This window comes from Talpa occidentalis, unplaced genomic scaffold (assembly GCF_014898055.3).
Source record: "Talpa occidentalis isolate TD23 unplaced genomic scaffold, MPIMG_talOcc4v2.1 talOcc4.7, whole genome shotgun sequence".
NCBI lineage: Eukaryota > Metazoa > Chordata > Mammalia > Eulipotyphla > Talpidae > Talpa > Talpa occidentalis.
Window position 1 is genome coordinate 86,951,237 of NW_023605083.1, and position 18,298 is coordinate 86,969,534.

At 40.4% G+C, this 18,298-nt stretch overlaps 1 protein-coding gene across 4 annotated transcripts in view; it reads left to right on the plus strand.

Annotated features, from left to right (window-relative positions):
- Positions 1-215: 215 nt before the first annotated feature.
- Positions 216-18,298, plus strand: part of PAFAH1B1 (platelet activating factor acetylhydrolase 1b regulatory subunit 1) — a 71,762-nt gene continuing 53,679 nt past the window's right edge. Inside the window, exons 1-2 of one of the 4 annotated variants that reach the window (XM_037495149.2) lie at positions 417-569; positions 3,530-3,583. The gene's annotated coding sequence lies outside the window, so the exon portion shown is untranslated. Of the gene's footprint in view, positions 570-1,079; positions 1,394-3,529; positions 3,584-18,298 lie in introns of those variants that run through there. The other 3 variants (XM_037495148.2, XM_037495147.2, XM_054689467.1) reach the window with 3 other exon arrangements.

The window sequence follows — 18,298 nt, forward strand, 5'->3', positions numbered from 1 at the left end:
TCCCGCGGAAACTCGCCGGCCGGCCCCTTGGTACCGCGGAGCCGCACGGGCAGCCAGCCCGCTAAGCGGAAGGCAGCTCGGCGCCCGGCCCGGCCCCGGCGGCGCATGCGCCGCAGCCCCTCCTCCGCTCCCGGCCCCCTCCCCTCCCTCTTCCGGCGGGTCTGGGGCGGCGGCGGCGGCGCGGTGACGTCAGGGCGTTGGGGCAGCTCCTGTGACAGACGGAGCTGGAGCGGCGGGGCGGCGGCGGAGTCCGGCGGCGGAGATAGCTAGTGAGCGAGCGAACGAGCAGCGGCCCCCAGGTCTAGGGAGCAAGAAAGAGAAGGAGGGGAGCGCCCAGGCGCGAGCCAGAGAAACCGCGAGCGCCGGCCTCGGGCTCGAGCCCCGGAACGACTGAGGAGCCCGCCCGCTCCCCTCCCCTCCCCCCCCGGGCCCGGGCCCAGCGCGCCATCCTCCCCCTCCCTCCTTCCCTCCCTCCCTCCTCCTCCCTTCCCTCTCCCTCTCCCCCTCCCCCCGGTGGATGGGAGTGAAGGACGGAAGAGGCCCTGCGGAGCCGGCGGTGCAGCGCTCCGGTAAGGCGGCGAGGGTCCCCGCCCTCCCTTGTGTTTTCTCCACCGCGCTCGGGCGGCGGCGGGCCAGGCCCGGCGGCCTGACGATGTGGCTGCGCCGGTCCCCTCCCTCCCGTTCTCCCCTCCCCCTGCCGCCGCCTCCTCCTTCTTCTTCTCTCCTCGCTCTCAAAATGGCGGCCGCGACGGCCGTTGAGTGAGAGACTCGGGAGGAGGGGGGACAGGCTGGGGCGGGCGCTGCCTTCGCCTTCCTTCTCCCGGCTCCGGCTCGGGGGGTGCCAGGGACGCTGCGACTCCACCCGCGGCCCTCCCTGGGACGGGATCGTCCTCCTCCTCCGGTGACTTAGCAAGAAAAGTATTCTTGGTTAGAAAGGGCGTGGAGAGCAGGTCGCTCTCTGATCTTGGGGAAAGGGGACGGCCCGCCTCTCTCCGGGCGCGGAAGGCGAGCTCCGCAGTCCCCCCCCGCTGCTGGCAGCTCGGAGCCCGGGCTCAGTCCCGCATCGCCTCGGCACCGACCTGCCTTCCGGGGGCTCGGACCCCCTCCTGCCCTTAGCAGGGCGCTGACCTGAGGAGGATGGCCCACCTCTCCCGTGGCGCCCCTGTGCTTTGGTCCAGGGTCTACACCCAATAAGGAGGAGCGGCCCTACCCACCGAAGCATCTGCAGCATCCTCCCACTAAATCAGGCCCGATTTTTCTTTTCTGCCACCGGCTTCTCAAACGGGAGTTGCCTTTTGACGTTGTAACACTGAGCTTCGAGGCCCACAACCATTCCCCTTCATCTTCTCTCTCCCTTCCTTTAGGAAACGCAGTGCCTTCTTTATCCTCCCAGGTGAGAAAATGCTTTTGAGGTGGTGGGCAGATTTTAACTCTTCCTGCTCTCTAAACTAAACGTGAGAGTAGAGAGGAAGAGTAGGTTTCTATAGCTGAGATAAGAGAGAGCAAGGTGCCTTGGCTTTTATTATTCTTCCTTTCTTAAATGACTTAGCAAGAAACTCCTTGGGAGGAGGGTAGGACATTTTTCTGTTGGGATTTGGGTTCAATTGATTTGGGTTCTTTTGATTAAGAAATTGTGCTTTTGAAGAGAAGAACCAGATTTGTGGTCTCGTTCTCAATGGGCGATGTCATGCCAAGGTCTCCCCCTCCCTCTTTCCTTAAGAGGCAACCGGGAGAGAATAAAGATTTTACTGTTATTCTGACCTCTTCTTTAACACACAATCCTTGAAATTCATAGCGTTTTAAACTCTAAACAAAAATTTTGTGCCTTTTTTGTAATTCTATTTTTGGTGGGAGGTGGATTGTTTTGTGTGAATTTAATTTTGAGGCCAGGGTGGAGGAGACAGTGTTTGGGCCTTTCATACCAGTGATAATGACATTCCTCTCCTTTTGCCACAGTTGTATTTGCTGATTTCTTCTCCATCCGCCTCCTTTTCCTCCTCTTTTTCTGTCTGTCTCTGTCTCTCTCTGTCTGTCTCTCTCTCTCTGCAGCAGGGCTTGGTTGCTGCGGGCTTCAGTCTCAATCAGGAAAATTTCCTGTTTGGGTATGTTTGCAGTGAACGTTTGTGAAAGGCTTTTCCTTAAAAAATTCTGCTTTGGTTCTGAGGAAGATTAAATCTTTCATGGGCATCTTTGACACACAGTTTTGCAAAATAATTGGCAGTTGCAAATTGCAGTTTTTATTAAAGCACAAGAGTAATTTGTGTTTAGGATGTTTTATTCTCTCAGGTTCTATATTGTAAATGATCATTGTTTGGATTGTTTGGATTGTTCAGAAGGAGAGAATCTCTTCAAATATGAAGGTTTTTTTTTTTTTTTTTTTAAATAAGAGGGACTCAATTTTCCACAAAATTATTTCTGTATATATTGGTTTTCATGGAGCTAGCCTTTTTTGGCCTCCCCAACCCCCCCCCCCCTACCACCTTTTAAAAAAATGGGCTAATATTTGTGAATGCTATGAACAGCCATTGAACCGAGGAAACTGGGTGGAGTAAGAGAGCAGAAGCTGTGAAATGCTCCATTGCCTTTTCTTGGCATTTTTCTTATGTTTTGTAAGGTTATTTGATGCTAACAGGCGCTACAACAAAGACATTCCTCTGTAGTAAATCTTAAAATCTCATGTTTTTAGTTTCTACCCTTTTTGCAAGGTGGGTATTGAATGATTAGGGTAAAAAGCAGTGTTCCTGCTCTACGATAGATACATTGTCGATCTCTGTGTTTATATACATACACACATCTGTACGCAAGTGTAAATTAATGAATGCCAGAAATACAGTAGTAGAAATATTGCCAAAATATAATAACTACAGATGTTTTCTTTCACTTTAGTTTGCATTCCAATAGTAAATCTGTGATTTTTAAATAATAAACATCAGAAGTTAAGTGAAAAAGGGTGAGCTATTTTGTGTTAAAGACACTCTGTAGATCCTTTCTCTTGTATTCTCCCTTGAAAAGGAACCTTTTTGTAAGAAACTACCATAAGGGAGGGTAGGTCATGTTAATGTTTGTATCATGCATTCATGTGAATAGACTTCATCAAAAGAATGTCAAAATCATGTAAATGTAATTTTGATGAGCTTTATGATTGTAAGTGTATGATATATTTTTACATTTTTTTTTTTAAAGTGTGATAGAAACTAGAAGGGTTTTGGGTAAGACCTGAGTAAGGTTAGGAATGATAATTTACTGTTAGGTGTCTGACATTATCTCCTTTCCTAGTATTTATAGCTGTAAGAGCACACTTAAGAGTTGTGATTTTTCAGATTATTAATTGATTAGAAACATAAAGCTCTTTTGACTAAGAGAGCTTTATTCCAAACTTCTGTATATGTTTGAAACACGTGGCAGACTTTTGGCTTAATTTGGGGATCACTTTTTAAAATTCTTCATAATGTTATATATTTAAAAAGTTTTAATGAGATTGGGATGGGTTTCGTTTTTTAGTAAAATTGCTTGGTATATTTTTTTCCAGATAAAGTAACGATAATATATGAGATCTGGAGATGTTTCTGGAAGAGAAGAACCAGTATGTTATAATTTTCGGTTTTCTAGCTAGAATATCCATGTTTCATTGTCTGTATTTTACTTGTTCACTACAAATGTTTCCTTCATATTTACTAAGTAATATATATAAAATTGTTATATAACAGGTAGGATTATAGATACTGTATACCTTTATATGTCATATTTTAAGTATCCAGAATAAAACAGGGCCTTTTTGTTTACATGCAGTTCATATCACTGACAACTTATCATCTTGATAAGCTATAGAAATTGTCACGATTAGTATAGAGATGTCTTAAAAAACAAACCCAAAGTGAAATATTAGGGCAGTCAGAGTGAACTTACCAATTCTCCCCATTGCTTTCTAAAGCAGTGAGTCATGCACTCTTTTGCCAGAAGGTTTTTTTTTTTTTTTTTTTTATAGAGGCATGCTTTATTTATTTGTTTGCTGGTTTGTTTGTTTGTTTTGTTTATACATGCACTGGGTACAGTCAGAAGCGCGGGAGGGCGAGAGAATTCACCAGAGCCAAAGCGGGGAGCAGAGCAGGCAGAAGGACCGAAGCACACTGCTGAGGGGAGCAGCGGGCGGCAGGAGAGGTCTGCGCGCCATGTGGGACCCTCCTCTGGTGGCCGGGGAGCAGCCGGGGATCGAACCTGCGCCGCAGAGGTCGCATGCAGCTTCGCAACCCAGCGCTCAACCGCTGCGCCACCGGGGAGGCCCTGCCAGAAGGTTTTTTGAGGCTCAGATGGTTTTAAACCCAGAGGACCATGTCGGCTGTGGTCCTAAGAGATTCTTTTACATGCTTCTAAGTCTTTATTGTGAAACTGTTTCATTATGATAGGTAATTTGTTTTCATTTTCTTTGGAAAGAAAGAGTTAAGTTTGAAGTGAAAATTCTTTGCCACTGTTTTTAGGTCTACAATACAACTATAATTTTCTTTTTTAAAAGTTGTTCTATTTAAAATAAAACTATAATGACATATAATACAGGTTCTGAAAAGAAAAATCATACCTACGGTTTTCCTTAAGATGCTTAGCTGAAGAATGAATCGTGTTTGTGGAAAGCCAAGTATTTTAAGAAATTTGTACCTCCCAACAAAGATGTTGTATTACATAAGCCTGAAAGTTAACTGCAGTGAAGGTTTTTGGATTGTTTCGGCTTTGTTGCTGGTTTAGTATGACACTTTGGCTGGTCATTTAAATGGAATCTTAGTTTAATTTCTGCTATATGTATTTTTTTTTTAAAGATTTATTTATTTATGCATACAAGAGCTGGGGTGGAATCCAGAGATGTGGTGTCGGGGGGTAAGAGGAGTCACCAGAGACAGAGTGGGGAACAGAACAGGCAGATCTACTGAAAAACACTGCTGAGGGAAGCAGTGGGCGAGACAGGAGACAAGAGAGGTCTGCTGCGCCATGTGGGTCAGCTCCCTGGCTGGGGATCGAACTCTTGCTGCAGCGCTGCCCATAGCTTTATAGTGCTGGGACTTAATCCCTTTTGCCACCAGGAGGCCCTGTGTGTATTATTTTTGGCCTTGCTACGGCAGCTATACATTTTAATTGATATTTGTGAAATGCTTTATACTCATTGGATGTGGGCATCATAAATGCTTATTATTTTGAGTTATTGTTTTCTCTTTAAAAGATGGTGGCTTTTGGTTGAAACATACCTGGTAAGGATTGATCTGTACACTTGTCAAGGATATTTCTGGAAAAGTATCCTTTAAAGTTGTTATTTCACATTGACATAAACATTTATTTCCCTAATACTTTTTGAGTGTATTAAATGAGGTACTTCATTTGTTCTGTCAGATCTTTTTGAGGCAAATTGGTATTTTATGGGATGAGAAAACTAAAATTCAGATAACTTTTCCCGTAAGGTCACAAGTTTGTAACTAGAATGAGGTGCATATATTACTGTCACTGGAATGCTTAGGTATTGCCTTATATGATGAAACAAACATTCCGTTTTTCTTTTGACAAATTGACTTCTTTTTATAACTATTTCTTTTTTAAAATTGTAAAAAATGTTGGCATTTATTACCTGCATCATTTAAATTGTTGTTTATTAACGTACGGTTGTGTATTATTTTGCTTGCTTAAGGCATTTGAGTTGGGACTCCAGAAAGTGCCTAATACTGCCTTACAGTAGTATTAATAAGTAATTAAATACTTGTTGCATTTGATTGAATGTGGGGTTATGTGAAAGGAAATGTGCTATTCTATATTTCTTGGTAATAGTTAACTTTCATTGACCTGAGGAATTAAGATGTTTACACTTCTTTTACAGAGATTTTACGTTGTCCTAAGGAAATGGGTTACACTTCTGACATACTTCTATCAGGTTCATAAAGTTTCAACTATAAGAAGTGAATTAACCCAATGGACAAATTATATTTGCATTTTGTAATTATGTGTTCTTTTCATTTTGATTATCTGCTCTTTGAGCTCTTTTGTGTTGACAAGAATTATTAACTAAGGCTATTAACTTTCTCTGAGTGACTGTCTAGATAACAGTAAGGTTAAAATTCTGGGAAATTTTTAAGGAATTTGATTTTTGAAAGCTTTGTATAAGTTTATTAAGATTTTTTTTTACCTAGTTGATTAATGTACTTTTAATCTATGTCAAAAACAGAAGGATATGTTTTATGAAATTAGTGTTTTGTGTGTATAAAGCATGTTTTGTTCTTTCATCTTTCCTCCTTTATTTTATTGAAAACATGCTGACTGCAGAAGGGAAGGTGAAGATAATGAGTCAGTTTTATTAATTAGTTTTGTCAAACATTTTTTAAGGATGGGGAAAAATTATACTTTTAATATTATCTGAAAAAATTAAATTAAACTACCAAAACATAAGTGAATGTTTATATTCTTTTTTTTTTTTTAAAAAAAGATGTATTTACTTACGCATACAAAACTGGGGTACAGGCTAGAGGTGTGGTGGGTGAGAGGATTCACCAGAGACAGAGTGGGGAACAGAACAGGCAGATTGATTGAAATACATTGCTAAGGAGAGCAGCAGGCGAGGCAGGAGAGGTCTGCTGCGCCATGTAGGTTGCTCCCTGGCTGGGCATTGCATTTGTGCTGCAGTGTCTGCGTATATCTTCATAGGTTGCATCTTAACCACTGGTGCCACCAGGGAGGCCCTGAATATTTATATTCTAATTTGGACTCTGCAATTTGCCAACTCTGTGCCTTGAGCAAAAACCTCACTTACATGTAAATGGACGATTTTGACAGTATCTAGCTCATAGAGTGTTTACTAATATTGAATGATGAAAGGCGTGTAAATATATCAGTACATGCTTTTTATTGTTGGACTTTTTAAAGAAAGGATTTAGCATCTAGTTTAATCATATAAATAAGCAGCATTAACATTTTAAAATAGCTTTTGTAGTTTTAGGTGCATTTTTTTTTAAAAGATTTATTGATTGATTGATTGATACATACATACCTACAAGCACTGGGTACAGTCAGAAGCGCGGGATGGTGAGAGAATTCACCAGAGCCAGAGCGGGGAGCAGAGCAGGCAGAAGGACGGAAGTACACTGCTGAGGGGAGCAGTGGGCGGCAGGAGAGGTCTGCGCGCCATGTGGGACCCTCCTCCGCTGGCCGGCCGGGGAGCAGCCGGGGATTGAACCGGTGCTGCAGAGGCTGCGGGCAGCTTCACAACCCAGCGCTCAACCGCTGCGCCACAGGGGAGGCCCTGCATTTCTTTTTTTATCTTATATATTTCTTACATCATTTTTCACACAATATATGCATTTTCATCTTTGTTATAGTCCCCATACAATTCCCACCACCCTTGTTTTGATCCTACTCCCGTCTCTCTCCTCTGTAGTGTGTCCCTGGTTTATAGCTGCTTGTTGATTTTGATTTTATTTTAATTGGTCTTTTTCCTGGTCCCTTATTTAGGTTTTCTAAATTCCTGCTATGAGTGAGATCATCTGGTATTTTTCTTTTTCTTTCTGGCTTATTTCACTGAGCATGATCCCTTCCCCTCCATCCATGTTGCTGCAAATTGCATGAGTTTATCTTTTTTGATTGCTGAGTGATATTCCATTGTGTCTATGTACTACATCTCTTGATCCAGTCATCTGCTTTTGGGCATTTGGGTTGTTTCCATAGTTTAGCTATTGTAAATAGTGCTGCCATAAACATAAGGGTGCAGGTGCCCTTTTGAATTAATGTTTCTGTGTTCTTTGGATAAATACCTAGGAGTGGAATTAAGTGCATTTCTTAAGAATTGGTATTAAGGATTCAGTCTTTACCCTTTGGGGAAACTAGTTTATCTGAAACTACTGATAGTTTCAAAGTTTCATTGTAAATGCCAAATTGAAATATTCAATGTTGTTTTTTTTTTTAACATAAACTTCTGTTGCTAGTAAGCATTTTATCTAAACTTTAAGTATAATTTACATCTTTATTTTAATCAGAAAACGTACTTTTAAAACATTATTAGTTTAAATAGCCCCATATTTTACCTCTATATGTGTGTTTTTAAGTGAACTTTTAATTTTGTAATAATTTAGATTTATAGACAAGTTGTAAAGATGATGCAGACAGTTCTTGTATATACCCTGCACTAGTTACCCCATTGTTAACATCTTAAACTTCTGTAAGATTGGCACTTGTCATTCTTGCTGTTTGCTATTGGTAAACTTTAGACTTTATTTTCATTTCATACTTTTTGTTTCAGAGTTAATCCAAGGTAGCATATTGTATTTGGTTGTCATGTCTCACCAGTCTCCTTTCGTCTATGACAATTTCTCAGTCTTTCCTTATTTTTCATAATCTTGATGATCTTTAATAGTACTAGTCAGGTGTTCTGTGAAATGTTCTCCTAAACTAGTGTTTTTTCATTCTTAGATTGGTGTTATGGATTTTGAGGAAAAATACTACAGAGATAAAGTTATTTTCATTACATCATGTCAGGGGCTACATGATACTCACAGACCATCACTGGTGATTTTAATCTTTATTACTTGGTTGATGTTTCCATACCACAAAGTTATTTTTCCTTTCTGCTTCTTTATCCTTTGGAAGTGACTCAAGTTCCATGTATATTATTTGGAATTCTTCTGTAAGGCTTTTTCTTCTCTCTGCAATTTATTAAAACAATTCACATTTTTTTAACTTAGAACAGTTTTATTTTTAATTTTTTTTAAACTAGGCAACATTTATTGTGTGATTAATCATTGAAATCCTTCAGAACTGGATGCTGCAACAGCTGCCCTCTTGGGTTTAGGTGTTGATCCATCACAGAATCCAAGCCTGAACCTGTGGTATGCAATTTTTAGGTGCTTCATTTGATCATTCTTAGTGGTATTTCATCTTCTGTCTTGGCACTGCAGTTATCTTGCTCTTCTACTTGGCAGGATAGCCAAATTTAACACAGGTTGAATTTTAAAGGTGGTTGGTCTTGGAGCCATAAAGGCTGCACAATATGTGGGCGTTACTGTGATGATTTTGTTTCTTAGTCTTCTTCCTCTGCAGATGTGACCAAAGAGACCAAAAGAAAATCTAGAATTTAAAATATTAATAATATAAGTAGTCCTCAAATTTTCAAAAAAATGTTTAGGAGTTGTTTGGAGAATGAGGATATAACATTTGAAGAAGCTACATTTAAGTGAATTTTATTTTCTAGTAATTATTCATAAAGCTCATTTTGGGGCTTTTTTAAAGGCTCCTGTGATCTGAGAAGCAAAGCATCTTATTCATTGTTTTTATGCTAGTATTTGAATATCTTGTTCTTTTCTCTCAAATAAGTTTTAAATACTGCAGCAGAAAATGAAATAATTTTTATTGATTTTACTCTTATTTTAAAAATAGAATTGGTAGAGCTAGGTCCTGAACGATACTTATTTTACACTAAGGAGAATTTGTAATTTGAGAGAAGATAATTCTTGAAAATTGCATTTATTACATTATGTCAGCATTGTGGAAGGTATAACTGCAGTGTTTGGCGATAGATCTATGACGCAATGCAGGTTGAAAGAATGGATTTGAGTGATTCAGTAACCAGTTGAATGAATAAAATTCAAAAATTAGTGGTAACCAAATTCAAAATTAGTAGTGAGGGAGAGGAAGAATGTAGACATTGAGGAATTACTTTTTTTTTTTTCTTTCTTTCTTGTTTTGTTTTGCTTTGGTTTGGGCTATGGAGTGGTTGTGGGTCTTTGTGAAGAATCAAGAGTTGAGGGAGGATCCAGGTTGGGGACCCAGATTATTTTTGTTATCTTTGCTTGTCTTTTAACAGCATAATCATTAAGGGGGTATTGGAGAGTTGAGTTCTAAAACGTGGTATTTTCATGTTTTATATGTCTACTAGTGTAATTAATAATGGAAAAGACATTTTATTATTGTCACAGCAGGAGTAGAATCCTAAGTCAGAATGGGGAAAGGGAAGGCTCACACTTTAAGTGCTCAGTTTTCCAGGAGTGTGAGCAAAGTGAGGCTTAATTAAAAATAAAACTTGAAATCTGGGCAGGGACCAGATACTAATCAAAGACCTTTTAAACTAATAAAGCATGTGGACTTTAAGAAATGGGGAGGCAGCACACGCAGTACAGTGGTTAAGAGCCTTGACCCTGGAGCCTAGATGCCAGTTCACCTTCTCCACGTCTGCAGCTGTGTTATATTATGTATATATAGTGTGTAGTGTGTGTGTATATGCGTGTATATATCTATAGACTACTTAAATTCTTATACGTAATTATGAGGAGTAAGTGAGCACTTGCCAAACATTAAAGAGGTGCCTAGCATGTAGTGAGTACTATATAAATATTTGTTAAATAAATAAAAATAGGGAACCTTCCCCGTTAAAAATCAATATTTTAAAGCAGATAAGTGATATGGTCAGACTGTATTATAAATAGATGACTCTGCAGGCTGTGTAGGGGATGCATGTTAATTGGTTAAGACCAGACATAAGGCAAGACCTCTTAATTATTCTAGATAAGAGGTGATGTGTGAACTATGGTAGTAGTGGTAAAGATATACAGAAGGAAATCAAACTGAGAAGGTAAACTTGCAGATCAAGGTAATTGGTTGTATATAGAAAAAGAATGAAAAGAGTGAAGGTTGACTTGCATAGTATATTGTTTCTAACATTTTTAAAGTTATCTCTTCAAAGTTCGTTCTTTCTTTCTGTCTGTCTGTCTGTCTGTCTGTCATTTTCTTTAGATTTATTTATTTATTTATACAAGCACTGGGTACAGTCAGAATTGTGGGAGGGTGAGAGAATTCACCAGAGCCAGAGTGGGGAGCAGAACAGGCAGACTGATGAAATACACTGCTGAGGGGAGCAGTGGGCATGGCAAGAGAGGTCTGCGCGCCATGTGGGACCCTCGCTGGCAGCCGGGAATCGTACCGGCGCTGCAGAGGCTGCTGGCAGCTTCACAGCCCAGTGCTCAACCGCTGCGCCACCGGGGAGGCCCTTCAAAGTTCTCTCTTTAGTTTTTTAGTGCCCTCTGTGCTGGTGATATTGAGGCTTTGGGGGCACATTTTATTGCGGTGCTTCCATGCAAGTGAGATCTACTGACCTGAAATAGTTTTTAATTTTTGAAATTCATAGGTCTTTGCTTATTTTCTCAGTACATAAAGATAAATTTCTCTCTCTCCCTTTTTTTCCCCCGCCACAGGAATGGGATGTTTCTTTCTTTCTTTTTTAGATTTTATTTTATTTTTTTGTTTATATAAGCACTGGGTACAGTCAGAAGTGCGGGAAGGTGAGAGAATTCACCAGAGCCAGAGCAGGGAACAGAACAGGCAGACTGACGAAATACACTGCTGAGGGGAGCAGGGGGCGTGGCAGGAGAGGTCTGTGCGCCATTTGGGACCCTTAAATGATTTTATTATATTTTTATATCTTTATGTTGAGATTTCTGACTATAAAGATAATAACACCATGTAATACAGCACATTTAAAAATCTGAAGGGGGCCTCCCTGGTGGTGCAGGGGTTAAAGACACAGTGCTATCAAGCTATCACCAGCCACTGCAGCACCAGGGAGCAACCCACATGGCACAGCAGACCTCTCCTGCCTCATGTGCTGCTTCCCTCAGCAGTGTATTTCAGTAGAGCCACCTGTTCTCCCCACTCTGTCTGGTGAATCCTCTCAACAACCGCCCCCTGTCCCCGCCATCCCCCTCCCCCATCTCTGGTCTACACACCCCAGTTCTTGTCTGCATAAGTAAATAAATGTTTAAAAAAGACATGGCTGGCTTCCCTGGTGTCGCAAGGGGTTAAGATGCAACTAATGAAGCTATCTGCAGCCACTGCAGCACAAGTTTGATCCCCGGCCAGGGAGCTACCCACACGGTGCAGCAGGCCTCTCCTGACTTGCCCGCTGCTCCCCTCAGCAGTGTATTTCAATCAGTCTGCCTGTTCTGTTCCCCACTCTGTCTCTAGTGGATCCTCTCACCCCCCACACCTCTGACCTATTTCCCAGTTCTTGTATGTGTAAATAAATAAATCTTAAAAAAAAAAAAACAAACAAACGTGATCCAAAACTCAATATGGACCACAAAAATTAAAATAAAAAAAATTTCAAAAAACAGAAAACTTTAAAAATCTGAGATGTCTGAATCATTAAAAATATTAAAATGTTAATTATAACCACTTCTTTTTGTTGTTTATTCATATGTGATAAATAAACTTTGATAAGGGGAATGTTTCCTCACTTATTTATTCCTTGGCTAAATCTTAGCTCCCCTCCCTATTTCTAGATTTGTCAGAATTTTTTTTTTTTTAAAAGATTTTAATTGTTATACAAGAACTGGGATACAGGTTCAAGGCAGGGTGAGAGAATTCACCAGAGATAGAGTGGGGAGCAGAACAGGCAGACGGACCAAAGACACTGCTGAGGAGAGCAGTGGGCGAGGCAGGAGAGGTCTGCTGCACCATGTGGGTCCCTCCCTGACCAGCCTGGAATCGAACCCGCGCTGCAGAGGCTGTGGACAGCTTCACTGTGCTGCTCTCAACCCACTATGCCACTGGGAGGCCTAGATTTGTCAGTATTTTGAGAATATTGAATCTTGAATGAATAATTGGAGTTGACATGGGAGAAGATCATTTTAGGTGGAAGGACTAGCAACATACTTGTAAAACATGAAAGACTGTGCTGGACAGTACGGCAGAAGAGATTGTAGAGTATACTTGGATGTGAGTCTGGAAAGGTACATGTCAGTGATATTGATAGAATTTATAAATTACATTGTGTATACTTTGTAGATGATTTGGAAATAATTTCAAGCAAAGGTGAGAGGTCATCAGAGTTTTTTTTTTTTTTTTAAAGATTTATTTATTTATTTTATACAAGCACTGGGTACAGTGAGAAGCGCGGGAGGGTGAGAGAATTCACCAGAGCCAGATCGGGGAACAGAACAGGCAGACTGACGAAATACACTGCTGAGGGGAGCAGCAGGCGGCAGGAGAGGTCTGTCACGCCATATGGGACCCTCGCTGGTGGCTGGGGATCGAACCGGTGCTGCAGAGGCTGCGGGCAGCTTTGCAGGCCAGTGCTCAACCACTGCGCCACCAGGGGGGGCCCTCATCAGAGTGTTTTAGATTATGAGTGGCAGTGAGGAATATTGATTGGAATGGAGGTGATTTTAGGGAAAGAATAAGTGCTTGAAATAAGATAGTGACAGTGAAGGTTCTTGACTGGAGAAAGCCATAGGAAGTAGAATTGTGAGTAGTGTGATTGGGACAAAGAAATGTTGCAGGACAACTCAGATATGTAGCTGGGTGACTGAGTATTTCTTTTTCCAAAAGATTTTTATTTATGCATACAAGAACTGGGGTGCAGGCCAGAGATGCAGGGGGTGAGGGGATTCACTAGAGACAGAGTGGGGAGCAGAATAGACAGATCTACTGAAATACACTGCTGAGGGGAGCAGCGGTGAGACAGGAGAGGTCTGCTGCCCCATGTGGATTATCTCCCTGGCTGGCGATCGACTTGGGGACCATTAGCCATATAGAGAATAAGAGGAGAAATTGTGTGGGATATTACAGTAAAACAGCCATTAATGTTCCTGAACCACAGTTCTCATGTCACTTTTTTTTTTTTTTTTTTTTTGCCAAAAACCCATTGCCAGCTTTCTTCTATCATTGGTAAGCTGTGTAGATGAAAATGGAAAGGGCACATTAGTAGAAGCATGGTATTTGTTAGGCATTAGTTTAACCCTAAGTGGTCATACAAGGACATTTTTTATGTGTTCTGGTTTACCTGTTAATCTTCTCTTATTGCCTTCGGTGTATCTTGTGATTCAGCTTTATGAAGATAGTTTCTGTTCCTCATGGTATTTAATCACTTTCTTCTGCTCTAGTCATGACCAATCTTCAGATTTCTCCTTTTCTAGGTGGCCTTCCCTGATTTTTTTCCACCTGAAAGAAATGTTTTTTTCTCTGAATTCATAATCTTATGGCATGTATCACTTTTTCTCTTGTTATACAGTTTATGTAATTTTTTCTGATGTATAAAATGAATTAATACACTAAAAGAGCTGAGAACAGTAACTAGCAACAGTAAAATTTGGTCTTTGTTGATGAAGGTGATTAGGATGAATTGATTGTATTAGTAACAGGGCATCTGCCTTCTCTTCTGCCTGCCTTCTTGTTATGACAAGACCAATTTGTTTTCTATTTTTGGACACCAGAAAAGTGGTATCTCTTTCCTTATGTCTTTAAACGTGCAAAAGGTAACGTGCCATATCATCAACTTCAGAGTGAAATTATTGTCTTTGTATGTCTTTACTATTCCTTTGCTCTACTAGGGAAGTAAAATGATAGACAAGGCCATGACACTGATTATTTTGTTAAGCTTCACCATGGCTGTTTGAGGTAGGTAGCAGTATTAGCCCCTTTAGTAAATGGGCAAATAGGCTTAGGAAGTTTGAACATTTGCCTGCAGTAACATCGTTTTAAGTGACTAAGCTGATACTTGAATCTCTGCTCCTTGACTCCAAAAATTCTACACAATAGAACCTTAAATGTTTGGGTTATTCTTTCAGTACTTTCCTGTCATCTACATATTCAGTTACTTTCAGAGGGTCTATCATTTGGCCCTATATCAGAAAAGTGCTTTTTGTTGTTTCTTTTAAATTTTATTTTATGTATTTATTTTTATATGGAAAATACCAAATATGCAGGAAAAATATACCTGCATTAATCTAAAAAGTCCACATAACTACTACCAGAAATGACAAATGTTTACATTTTGTCATATTTGCCTTAGTGTTTTTTTTTTTAAAGATTTATTTATGCATACAAGAACTGGGGTACAGGCCAGAGGTGTGGGGGGGTGAGAGAATTTACCAGAGACTGAGTAGGGAACAGAACAGGCAGAATGACTGAAGTACTCTGCTAAGGGGAGCAGTGGGTGAGTCAGGAGAGGTCTGCTGCGCCATGTGGGTAGCTCCCTGGCGGGCTGGGGATTGAACTCGTACTGCAGTGGCTGTGGATAGCTTCATAGGTTGTATCTTAACCCCTTGGGCCATGGGGGAGGCCCTGCTTTAGTGTTTTAAAGAAAAGTAAGTAGTTACAATTGATGTCCATTTTGTGTCACTTGCCATTCCCATTCCCCCCCTCCTTGCTCCCAGTGGTAAACCTCCTCCTAAAATTGATACATCCTTTTGTTCTTTTTTAATACTTTTACTATGCAAATGTGTATCCATTAACAATGTACAATAATTTTTAGAGGGCCTCCCAGGGTGGCGCAGCGGTTGAGTGCTGGGTTGCCCTGGTTCGATCCCTGGCCGGCTGCCTGGCGAGGGTCCCACATGGCGCGCAGACCTCTCCTGCTGCCCACTGTTCCCCTCAGCAGTGTACTTCATCAGTCTGCCTTGTTCTGCTTTTCGCTCTGGCTCTGGTGAATTCTCTCACCCTCCTACCCTTCTGCCTGTACCCAGTGCTTGTATAAATAAATAAATAAATCTTTAAAAAAAATTTTTTAGAATTTACATGAATGTTATACTGTATATCATTTTATAGCTTTTTTTAACCTTACATTTTCTAGATGTAGCACTATGTAATGTTACAATGGGTTTTTTTTTTTTTAGTATCTTTACTACAGAAATGGGCAGTGAAATTATTTCCAAATTTTCACCAATGTAGATAATATTGCAATGAAAATGAACATGTTTGTAGATAAGGTAATAAAATTTGATTTTTGTTTTTCTTTGCAGAATTCATCTTAAGGTTAATTAAATATTTTTTCTTCAATAATTTTAGAGCTTTGAATTGAATAAATGGAATGTACACTATTGCTGGAATTGATTTTAGAACATAAATTCCTAAGCTTTGTCCTATTTTCTTCAGTCTTTACAGCTATTTAAAAAGCTACTTTATTCACTACCCAGCCAGAGGTTGTAAACTGGCAGCCTGCAGGCCAAACTAAGCCTGTAAATGCATTTCTCTTGGTTTTGCATGGCTAATTTTTTTTTAGTCAATATGTAAAAACTAGCTATTTTGTGTAGAGCCTCTATTTTTAGATTATCCTGAAAAATTAGCAGTTCTGGCGATGGTGGGGACCACATTTTCCCATGGCAACAGTTGGTCCAAGCTGAGTCACAGCTGCTTTCCTTTAGATGGGCATAACAAGTTCCTACCACTCCTTATTACTGTTTATTATTGCCCTTGCACTGTTCATTATAGTGAAGAAATGCTTCCCTATTGATGATTCTATTAAAAAATGGATAAAGTGTAGCTAGATCAACTGCAGTAGTCGAGTAGAACAGAGTGTATTTCTCTGAAAGTAATATTATAATATGATTATATTAAAAATGTGATTAATAATGAAACAAAGTGAGTCTCACATGGAAAGATTACAGCCTTGCCTGCTTCATTCATTTATATCACCTGCTTTGTTCTCTGTCAGCATGAGTTTTTGGTCTGTGCATTTTTGTGAAAGTAGCTGTGAGGTCTGCCTAATAGTGCAGCTGAAGATCAAAAAGATAGAGACAGTTTGTAAAACATGAAGTTTTGAGTGAGCGCACAGTATTCACCTATTCTTCTTGCTGTTTTGTATACCCTTGTTCCAGAAAGATTTTAGCAGTGGCATTGAAAACTGACTTAATCTCCTCAACCATCCTACCTATCACCTATTTTTAAATTTTGGTGCCTTGTGCAGAGACTACAAATGAATGATCTAGGATTGAGATTGCAAACATATTTTGCCTACTAAGTGATTCTGGACTTATTTTTAAAAACCCCAGTCTCCCTGGTGGTGCAAGGGGTTAAGCACAGCACTGTGAAGTTGTCCACAGCCACTGCAGCACCAGTTTGATCCCCAGCTGGCCAGGGAGCTACTCAGTTGGTGCAGCAGACTTCTCCTGTTTGCCCGCTGCTCCTCTCAGCAGTGTATCTCAGTCTGCCTGTTCTGTTCCCTACTCTGTCTCTGGTGAATCCTCTCACTCCCCACATCTCTGGCTTGTACCCCAGCTCTTGTATGCATAAATAAATCTTTATTTAAAAAAAAAACAACACCCAGCCTAAGGCCTCCCCAGTGACTCAAGGGGGTTTGTCAGCACTATGAAGCTATCCACAGCCACTGCAGCATGAGTTCGATCCCTGGCCAGGTAGGTGACTCACATGGCACAGCAGACCTCTCCTGTCTCACCCACTGCTCCCCTCAGCAGTGTATTTCAGTTGATCTGCCTGTTCTGCTCCCCATTTTGTTTCTGGTGAATCCTTTTCACCCGATGCACCTCTGGCCTACACCCCAGCTATTGTATGCATAAATAAATAAATCTTAAAAAAAATAAAAAGGTGAACCAATTAGTTCAGAAAGAAAACAAACCACCCGACATTATCAGATAAAATTTCTCATATGGGGATCTTCATAAAGAAGGTTATGTGTGATTATCATTTTTTCCTCATCAACATCATTAAGGTAGAAGGATATCTAGTACTTGACAACATTCAATATGGGAAGAACAACCCCATCATTGAGAGTCAGTGTGAATAAGTGGGTAAATTATCCATCTGATCAATGGATATAGTTTCCCTCAACCCTCTTTTTGGTAAATGTTGAGCTTAAGCTCTTTGGCAAATATTTAAATTGTGGATGTTTGCCATTCACATATAGGATTTAAAAATTTTTGTGAATACATAGTTTTACCCAAGTATAATTTATAGGAGTGTTTGCAGGTTAAGATTTTTATTAGAAAATATTTTGACTCTGTCTTTTTGTTTAATTCAAGTAGCCAAAATAGTAAAAATCATTTTTCTTTAGTTTTCTATAAAAAGGCGAACCAATTAGAAAGAAGAAAAGGGACCTGTAATGCACATTACCCCGTTTAATGCTCCTGGAAATAAATTGCTTCAGCAGAAGACAGTTCCTATGTATCAGGACTCAGTTTGTCATAGATTAAAATGTAAAGAGATACTGTTTTTATTTATGTCTGCAATAAGTATGGTGTGTACCCTCAAGACGCATACTAGTATATGTAGTTACATATAGCTCTGCCTTTTTACATGTGCTCAAGACTCCACTTAAAAACAAGATTTTCTGGGCCTCCGCTGGTGGCGCAGCAGTTGCGCGCTGGGTTGCGAGGCTGCCCGCAGCCTCTGCAGCGCCAGTTCGATCCCCGGCCACCGGCGAGGGGCCCACCAAAAAAAAAAAACAAAAACCAAGATTTTCTTTTTCAATCCTACTGGAACTACAGTTCTTTATTTTGTAATCTTCACTGCTGAATCTCTTGTAAATACAGTTGAAAACACTCTGTTTTTCTTA